Genomic DNA, 10528 nt, shown 5'->3' on the forward strand with positions numbered 1-10528 from the left:
ACGTCTGCGCTAAATTGTTGCCGATAAAAAAAAAACATTTCACGTTCTTTCCCAACTTCTTTTAAGAGTGTTCTCATGTTGCTCTGGTAAATACGTGTTTCGATTGGCAAATCGTTGTCTATGTACACATTTTTGTGGGTGTTACTTTTTTCAATTGCAGCTTATTACTGAAAATGTTTTTCTTTTGATAAAAATCATTAACTATTTCTACCAAAATTATTCCACTTGAGTTTCCCTTTCCCATTTTTCTTTCAGCTGACTTGATTTTCACGTCGGGGATACCGAGTCCACATTTGAAGAGAGATTGTACCTTGTTTATAGTAACCTGGTTATTTTCTTCTTCTCGAGCATCAAAGTTCAATACTCAAGCAACTAAATGGTTTAAACGATTTTTGTTCAGATTCTTTATCAGTGGCGGAATAATAATAAAAAAAATAATATAAGAGGCTGAAGGGGCTTTCTGACTGCCTTTCTGTGCATGATAAGTTTGTAAAAAAAGAACGTACAAAAATGAGAGATTGATAACCAACCTGGAGAACATACTTCTTTAATTTCTTTATTCTGATTAATTTACACTAATTTTTCCTTTTTATACGACCGCAAAAATTGAAAATTTTTTGGTCGTATATTGGTATGATGTTGGCGTCGTCGTCGTCGTCGTCGTCCGAATACTTTTAGTTTTCGCACTCTAACTTTAGTAAATGTGAATAGAAATCTATGAGATTTTAACACAAGGTTTATTACCACAAAAGGAAGGTTGGGATTGATTTTGGAAGTTTTGGTCCCAACATTTTAGGAATTAGGGGCCAAAAAGGGCCCAAATAAGCATTTTCTTGGTTTTCGCACTATAACTTTAGTTTAAGTAAATAGAAATCTATGAAATTTTGACACAAGGTTTATGACCACAAAAGGAAGGTTGGGATTGATTTTGGGAGTTTTGGTTTCAACAGTTTAGGAATTAGGGGCCAAAAAAGGGCCCAAATAAGCATTATTCTTGGTTTTCGCACAATAACTTTAGTATAAGTAAATAGAAATCAATGAAATTTAAACACAAGGTTTATGACCACAAAAGGAAGGTTGGGATTGATTTTGGAAGATGAGGTCCGAACTTTTTAGGAATTAGGGGCCAAAAAGGGGCCCAAATAAGCATTTTTCTTGGTTTTCGCACCATAACTTTAGTATAAGTAAATAGAAATCTATGAAATTTAAACACAAGGTTTATGACCACAAAAGGAAGGTTGGGATTGATTTTGGAAGATGAGGTCCGAACAATTTAGGAATTAGGGGCCAAAAAGGGGCCCAAATAAGCATTTTTCTTGGTTTTCGCACCATAACTTTAGTATAAGTAAATAGAAATCTATGAAATTTAAACACAAGGTTTATGACCATAAAAGGAAGGTTGGGATTGATTTTTAAAGTTTTGGTCCCAACAGTTTAGGAATAAGGGGCCCAAAGGGTCCAAAATTAAACTTTGTTTGATTTCATCAAAAATTGAATAATTGGGGTTCCTTGATATGCCAAATCTAACTGTGTATGTAGATTCTTAATTTTTGGTCCCGTTTTAAAATTGGTCTACATTAAGGTCCAAAGGGTCCAAAATTAAACTTAGTTTGATTTTAACAAAAATTGAATCCTTGGGGTTCTTTGATATGCTGAATCTAAAAAAGTACTTAGATTTTTGATTATTGGCCCAGTTTTCAAGTTGGTCCAAATCGGGGTCCAAAATTAAACTTTGTTTGATTTCATCAAAAATTGAATAATTGGGGTTCTTTGATGTGCCAAATCTAACTGTGTATGTAGATTCTTAATTTTTGGTCCCGTTTTCAAATTGGTCTACATTAAAGTCCAAAGGGTCCAAAATTAAACTAAGTTTGATTTTAACAAAAAATGAATTCTTGGGCTTCTTTGATATGCTGAATCTAAACATGAACTTAGATTTTTGATTATGGGCCTAGTTTTCAAGTTGGTCCAAATCAGGATCCAAAATTATTATATTAAGTATTGTGCAATAGCAAGAAATTTTCAATTGGACAGTATTCAGCAAAAGCAAGAAATCTTCAATTGCACAGTATTGTGCAATAGCAAGAAATTTTCAATTGCACAGTACTGCGCAATAGCAAGAAATCTTCAATTGCACAGTATTGTGCAATAGCAAAATATCTAATTGCACAATATTGTGCAATAGCAAGAAATTTTCATATTTTCAATTGGAGTTATCTATCTTTGTCCAGAATAGTAGTTGAATCAACCTAAATCATTGCTTTATACAATATGCAATGTATATTCACTTTTACTACCAACTGATAAATTTAAAACAATCTTTACCATTCAGTGATAACAAGCACTTTTTTTACATTTTAATATGTATTTAAATGAGTAGTTATTGTTGCAAACTCCATTAGAAATTTGAATTGAGATCAGTTTCGGAATAAGGGAAAGGGGGATGTGAACAAAAAATTTGGGGGTAGGGTTCAATTTTTGTCGAGCCTGCAACTTTTGTTGCAGAAAGCTCGACATAGGGATAGTGATCCGGCGGCGGCGGCTACGGCGGCGGCGGCGGCGGCGGTGTTAGCTTACTTCTTAAAAGCTTTATATTTCAGAAGGTGAAAGACCTGGATGCTTCATACTTTGTATATAGATGCCTCATGTTACGAAGTTTCCGTCAGTCACATGTCCAATGTCCTTGACCTCATTTTCATGGTTCAGTGACCACTTGAAAAAAAAGTTCAGATTTTTTGTAATGTTGAATTCTCTCTTATTATAAGTAATAGGATAACTATATTTGATATGTGCGTACCTTGAAAGGTCCTCATGTCTGTCAGACAATTTTCACTTGACCTCGACCTCATTTCATGGATCAGTGAACAAGGTTAAGTTTTGGTGGTCAAGTCCATATCTCAGATACTACAAGCAATAGGGCTAGTATATTTGGTGTATGGAAGGACTGTAAGGTGTACATGTCCAACTGGCAGGTGTCATCTGACCTTGACCTCATTTTCATGGTTCAGTGGTTATAGTTAAATTTTTGTGTTTTGGTCTGTTTTTCTCATACTATATGCAATAGGTCTACTATATGTGTTGTATGGAATGATTGTAAGGTGTACCTATCTAGCGGGCAGATGTCATGTGACCTTGACCTCATTTTCATGGTTCAGTGGTCAAAGTTAAGTTTTTGAGTTTTGGTCTTTTTATCTAATACTATATGCCATAGGTCATCTATATTTGGTGTATGGAAATATTTTATGATCTTTATGTCAGTCGCGCAGGTTTTATTTGACCCTGACCTCATTTTCACGGTTTATTGCACAGTGTTAAGTTTTTGTGTTTTGGTCTATTTTTCTTAAACTATAAGTAATAGGTCAACTATATATGTTGTATAGAAGCATTGTTAGCTGTACATGTCTTCCTGGCATGGTACATTTGACCTTGACCTCATTTTCAAGGTTCATTGGTCTTTGTTTAGTTCTCTTGGTTAATGTTAAGTTTATGTGACAGTTGTATTAAAGCTTAGCTTTATACTTAGGACTATCAACATAATATCAATGATTAGTATAGAAGGCGAGACATTTCAGCGTGTGCACTCTTGTTTTCATTTCAGATTTAATAAATAAAAAGAAAATTTCTTCAAACATTTTTTTGAGAGGATTAATATTCAACAGCATAGTGAATTGCTCAAAGGCAAAAAAAAATTTAAGTTCATTAGACCACATTCATTATGTGTCAGAAACCTATGCTGTGTCAACTATTTAATCACGATCCAAATTTAAAGCTGAATCCAGCTTGAATGTTGTGTCCATACTTGCCCCAACCGTTCAGGGTTCAACCTCTGCGGTCGTATAAAGCTGCGCCCTGCGGAGCATCTGGTTCAATATCCGAGTATGTGTTGGGACAAATAAACTGCCGAATTTCAAAACATTTACTCGGCTTACATGGTAAGGTTTAAGAAAAACTCTTCTACTTCTGTTATAGCAATATTGTGAAATTCTGCACCTATTTCTCGACAATTTAGCATACCACACACAGTACCTTCCTGTCTAACAACTCCAAGCCATATGCTGGTCTCAATAGATAAACGGTTATTACAAGTTTTAAACCTACATAATTTAATTTTGGATGCAACACGTTTTCTGACTGGTCTATCAGCTCATAGACATAATTTTGTCATGGCACCGTGACGTCATCAACGTTTTTTCGTTAATAATAACTCCGGCTTAAAATTGAATTTAGAATTAAATTATAAGGAATGCATGACTGTTATATTTATTCTGTCTATTCTAAACAACATAAAAAAATATGGTGCACACTTTAAAATTATGCTGCTACGCGGGTTATTCAGGGTTATCCAGTGTGCATTACATTTTTGTTATTTCTTCATAGACAGAAAACATATAACAGTAATTCCTTAAAGCCATATGAAACGAGTGACTGGTGAAAAATAATGTTTATTCAATTCTTGAACCAATGCATGTATATATCATAAACTTAGTCTTCTATGCATGATTTTTACGAGACAGGTCACGCTAAGGTCACTTAACATACGGAAAATATGTCGGCGAATTGCTTCCTGGAAGCAAGCAATTAAAAAAAGTAAACTTTATGTAAATGTGGAAAAATCAAAGAATTTTCTTCAAAAAAAGTATATGTACATAATTTTTATAATGAAAACTATCTATTTAATTATAAAAAACATATGCATATTTCATATTTCATATTTTTTTTAATTTAAGGTTTCATATGATTTTAAATAACATTATTTTATCTTTATAAGGTAATAGGTCTAAATATTCTTCAAATTCAATGTTTTGTTTACACAGATTATAGGGCCTAACATAATTCTTTTGTGGGAGTTTTCCAATTCTGCTGACGTTAGATCTGCTATATATATAACTGTTGTACAAATAATAATATAATATATAACAACAAACCAATATTATACTGATAACTTAAACAAATGATCTTATTCCACTGCATGTTGATTTTGATAGTGAAATCAACATTTGATGGGTTGAAACTTTAACACGTGACGTCGAACAAAACTTCATATTCCCCTTTAACATTACTTATCGCTTGTTTTAAATTCATTTTTTCAATGGATACTCCTATAAATATTTTTTTTAAAACACAAATAAATAATAAAAAAATGTTTTGTCGTTACGTAAAAAAAATCATTGATAATATCTATGCACACGTAGCGAAAAATTGAGTTAAAGCTTGCGGAAGAATATCTCAAGCCGTTTACGATAACGTTTAGCAAAACTCCCGGCAAGGACCGGTAACTCTGCAATTGTTTTTGCGGGAAAATATGAATGGCTTCTCATATCCAATCTTTCAAAAAATCGATTTTTTAACAGAAGAGTGACCAGAACTTTTGGTCATCCGATGAATATAACAAATAAATTGTATTTTCTATACAAGTTATTTGTTGTGTGTTTATGTTCTAATGATACAGACAAATGTAAAAAAAAAAGATATTAATAGAAAACGAAAAAATAACGGAGTTTGGAAAAAGGGAAGGGCCAAACAAAGTTTCCTGTCCCCAAGTACCTATGATTCAGGATTTATAATGATGTTGCTTATAAACGTTACCCTTGACGACGTCGCTAGGCAACCGTGGCAAAACCATGAATATCTGTGAAACAGTAAAACCGGTAGGAAACTATGGAAAACATTAAGAACAATTTGATGTCTTAATAGACAAAATGTGAATGTTCATTTCCATTCTCAATTCTCAATTTGAAATTGAATATAAATATTTAGTGCATTTTCAGCCTTATTTCATGCACAGTGTGCACAGATTTTACAACTTTTCAATATAATGGGATATTCAGGTCTCAAATATGGTTTATAATCTGTTTTATCACATATTTATTCCGAAAACGTTGGATTTTGCATTTGTAATATTAACCTCAAAATTGTTCTACTCATATTGCTGGCCGAGGCAAAAAAAAAAGGTTATTGGTTATTGTGCCCCGATTCCAAATGACGTGATGTTACTGCGTTTTTAACAGCATTGGCGAACATTTAAATTAGCAATAACTGTAACACTAAAACACCTCTTTTATTCTTTATAGATGGCATCGCTTCGCCAATTATTACCAACAGGAAGTACATTTCCACAAGATGATGAAAATGAAAGTTCCTCCTTTACAACTTTGCTGTCTCATTTCGAAGGCAGAGAAAACGAGTTGCGTCGTATACTTCGAACAGAGCAACCAAATCTATTTGTTGACGAACAAATAAGGAATAGTATTAATTTTTCTCAGTCAGAACTAGACAGTTTAACGAATGAAGTCCTAGACAATGACGAGTTTTTGCAAGAATTTGAACAGGTCAATATTTCTGACATTACAAATCTTGGACACAGTAATGGCGATGTAGACGAGTTTATTGAAACACTTGGCGCTACCTGTGAAGAATGTCTGACGTATGAAAAAGTTCATCGGATTACACAGATCCGTCCTGGAGATCACATTAGATTTCATAGAAGATTCATTGGTGTGAATGTGTATAACCACCATGCCATTGTTACTGACGTGGAGGCTGGACGGAATCAAAGAGTCGGGAAAATGACATTGATTCATTTTCAGAAAGATATGAAACGAAAGTTTACGGTAGTACGAGAGACAAAAGAATTTGATATAGAGATGGAGGAGATTGACGTTGTAAGGTACCCGTCGCATCCATTTACTCCTGAGAAGATCGTAGAAAGGGCAAACAATATGGCCGACAAATTTGAACAGGATAAACATGCTGAGTCATACAATTTCTTTGGAAATAATTGCGAAGAAAAATCAAATGAAATTGCGATTGGTTCAAAATTTAGTAACCAAGTATCGTCAGTTGCGAATTACGTGAAATCGTCCATTTCATGGTTATTAAAGCTATTGCTTAAAGGTGCAATAAAAGTTTGTCAAAATATAAAACCATTTATAAGAGGATTTGCTCATATATCTGTTATAGCTAGTTTGCTTTCCATGGTTGATAGAATGGCAATTTTAAAGGACAAGTTACAGAAAGGGTTGATGTGTTTGAAATGCTACGAAAAGGAACACAGAAAGATGACGATATCACTAATATTTTGTTTGATAAGTATCGGTATATCAGTGATGTTCCATGTTTCCTGGTTCTATTTCGCTGTAAGTTCGGCTATTGCTGTTGCTCTACCGTTTGTTTCTTCATTTGTTATGGACACAATTATGCCCCTGATACAACCAGCCTCAAAGATTCCAAAACCAGTGGTGAAACGATGTAATATGGTTCACAATGGAGATGTAATTACCTTCCCTTATATTGGGCTGAATCATGAAGGTGTTGTAACGAGTGTTTCCCCTTACAACACCAACGATTTACACGAAGTAAAACTAACTCTTGTGCATTTTAACTATCCAGGTTTCTTTGGCACTCGAACTGTTGTCAAAGAAGATTTTTTCTTTGATTTGAAAAAAGATTATGTTTACATGTACGATTTTAGTCATGAAAACCACTTTCATTCATCAGAAGTAGTTAAAAGAGCCTTAGAAAGATGTGGGGATCAGAACTTCTCTACTTTTTCTTACAGATCTAGTCATATGTCAAGACACTGCAAGGTGAGATACAAAAAAATGTTAATACTTTATATAGTTATTGAAGGTTTACCGAAGAGAATATATATTAAAGACAAGCAATTTATTATTGTTAACCGGATTTTTGTGACAAAAATGTCGGTTATTGATTTGGGGATGTACGGCGGGCGGGCGGTCGGGCAGTCGGGCGGGCGGGCGGGCGGGCGGGCGGCAATCAAATGTTGTCCGTGCATTAACTCATGAACCGTTCAACCAAAGCTTTTAAAATTTTAATATGTTATTACTGACAACTATTCGAAGGTCAAGTTCAATAACGGCGATTTTGACTTTTACCGTTCAGGAGTTATGGTTCTTGAAAGATTGAAAAATGGAGTTGTCCGTGCATTTACGCATGAACTGTTCTACCAAAGCTTCCCAAATTTTAATATGTTGTTACTTATGAAAGAATGGAGGTCAAGTTCAATAATGACGAATTTGACTTTTACCGTTCAGGAGTTATGGTTCTTGAAAGATTGAAAAATGGAGTTTCCAGTCGTGTCCGTGCATTTATGCATGAACTGTTCTACCAAAGCTTCCGAAATTTTAATATGCTGTTACTGATGACAAAATGGAGGTCAAGTTCAATAATGACGATTTTGACTTTTACCGTTCAGGAGTTATGGTTCTTGAAAGATTGAAAAATGGTGTTTCCCGTCGTGTCCATGCATTTTCTCATGAACCATTCAACCAAAGCTTTTGAAATTTTAATATGTTGTTACGGATGACAAAATAGAGGTCAAGTTCAATAATTACGATTTTGACTTTTACCGTTCAGGAGTTATGGTTCTTGAAAGATCGTAACCTGGCGTTTCCATTCAGGTTGTTGCATTTACTCATGAACCATTCAATCTAAGCTTTTCAAATTTTAATATGTTGATACTGATGACAAAATGGAGGTCAAATTTGATATTGACGATTTTCACTTTCACCATTCATCAGTAATGGTTCTTGTGATATTGCCAGGACACAAATAAATGTTAATAAATCCGGTTTGCTGTCGTTGTGACAGCCTCTTGTTTTAATGAGTATAAAGGGACGACATCAAAAAATCAATGAAGGATAAAAAAAAAAACTTAATTCAAATAGTTTGGGGGGGGGGGGGTCAAAATTTCTGCAAGTTTTGTTTAATTGACATCTATTTATATATATTCCTTATTGGTCAATCAATTTTCCCAAATTCAGTTAATAGGAGGAGGGGGGGGAGGGGTCAGTGAAAAAAATATATGAATTAAGTTTTTTATCCTACACTGAACTTTTGATATTGTCCCTAAGTGAAGGCTATTCGTAAATAAAATAATATTTTATAAATGTTTTGCATCTAAAGGGATTTATTTTAAAAAGCCAATGACGTATAGATGGTACTTGTGCAATCATTACGAGATATAAGACCGAAATTATTTGACCAGGTTTTGCAATCAAAGGGCGATTACATTTTTCGATAGAAAACGTAATTTTCCGATTGATTTTTTTTATGATCTTTATATTTATAAAGGTTGTCTAAATACCCTTGAACATGATGGGCGTTTTCTTTTTTTTTCAGACTGGGAAAACTGAGCTAAAGTCACTGCCATATAAGAGAGCAACAGAGATAACAAATATTTCCCCTGGAGATGTTATTGATTTCACATATTGTAGCCTGTCTCACGAAGCCGTTGTTGTCAAGGTAGAATATCCAGAAACCATAAAATGTTCGGTGGTACATTACAACTATGCTGGCATTCTCGGAACTAGGACCATAGTAGAGGAAGAATTCATTTTCAAACTTGCAGATCAAAACATATTCGTTCACAATTATGCTGAATGTGATGTCTATTCACCAGAAGAAGTAGTAAGAAGAGCTAAATCACGACTCCATGAACAAAACTTCAACACTTTCTCAAACAGGTCAAGTCATTTTGCTAAATGGTGTAAAATTAGAAGTGAATAGTTATTTTCAAACATTTGCCTGAACAAAACTTGACATTTTAGATGAAACATAATCAGTGTTTTAGTACTTGACAGCTTTCAATCTGTAAATTTAAATATTTATTTTTTACATTTGTTTTTTTTTTCCAGTTATTTCTATCTGTGGTTATATGTAATTGCAATAAATGTCATTAGACAATGATACCTGTTGAGCAATAAAGGTTTTTCTGAACTTTTTGTTATCAGAAGAAAGTGAAGCGCCATCTTCAAGTACATCGAGTTGTAATCATCCAATCGTTGTTTATGGTTGAGATAACGCAATACCATCTCATCTAGTACCATCTACACTCCTCCTCCTGAAATGAAATAAAAAATCCTTGAGCGATGGACAGTGTTGTTAATGCATAAAATAATATAAAACAATAAAACCAAAGATAGAGTCAACCGCATAATGTAAAAGTATGAAAATGTGGTATGATTGCCTTTAAGATATTTACCAAAGATATATTCAACCTCATAATATAAAAAGAGGCTGTCAGAGTGACAGTTTTTTTTTAACATTAGTTTGTGTCCAATCATTTATCATTATCACAAGGGCCATAGATCCTGAACAGTAAAAGTAACTATCATCAATTTTAAACTTGACCTCAATTTTGTCATCAGAAGACAAGTGAACCAAAATTTTTAAATTTTAAAAGCTTTGATTGAATGGCCAATGAGTTGAAGCAAGGGCACGACTGGAAACACTTTTTTTTTCAATCTTTCAAGAATCACCCATAGGCGGATTTAGGGGGGGGGGCCCGGGGGGCCCGGGCCCCCCCTTTTTGGGAAAAAATTTGGTTGCTTATATAGGGAATCACTGAAGCGTGACTGGAGCGGGCCCCCTCTTAGGTCAGTCAGTGGGCCCCCACTTATGAAAATTTCTGGATCCGCCACTGATCACAACTACTGAACGGTAAAAGTGAAAATCGTCAATATCGAACATGACCTCCATTTTGTCATCAGTAACACCACATTAAATT

General features: G+C 34.2%; 1 long non-coding RNA gene across 3 annotated transcripts in view; it reads left to right on the forward strand.

The window, feature by feature from the left end:
* LOC143071625 (uncharacterized) overlaps positions 1-9737 on the forward strand; it is a 44142-nt gene extending 34405 nt beyond the window's left edge. For 2 of the 3 annotated variants that reach the window (XR_012976931.1, XR_012976930.1), the window contains exons 2-3: positions 6072-7586; positions 9142-9737. This is a non-coding gene — a long non-coding RNA (uncharacterized LOC143071625). Of the gene's footprint in view, positions 1-5604; positions 5649-6071; positions 7587-9141 lie in introns of those variants that run through there. The other variant, XR_012976932.1, reaches the window with a different exon arrangement.
* Positions 9738-10528: the final 791 nt, after the last annotated feature.

This window comes from Mytilus galloprovincialis, chromosome 4, assembly GCF_965363235.1.
Source record: "Mytilus galloprovincialis chromosome 4, xbMytGall1.hap1.1, whole genome shotgun sequence".
Taxonomy (NCBI): domain Eukaryota; kingdom Metazoa; phylum Mollusca; class Bivalvia; order Mytilida; family Mytilidae; genus Mytilus; species Mytilus galloprovincialis.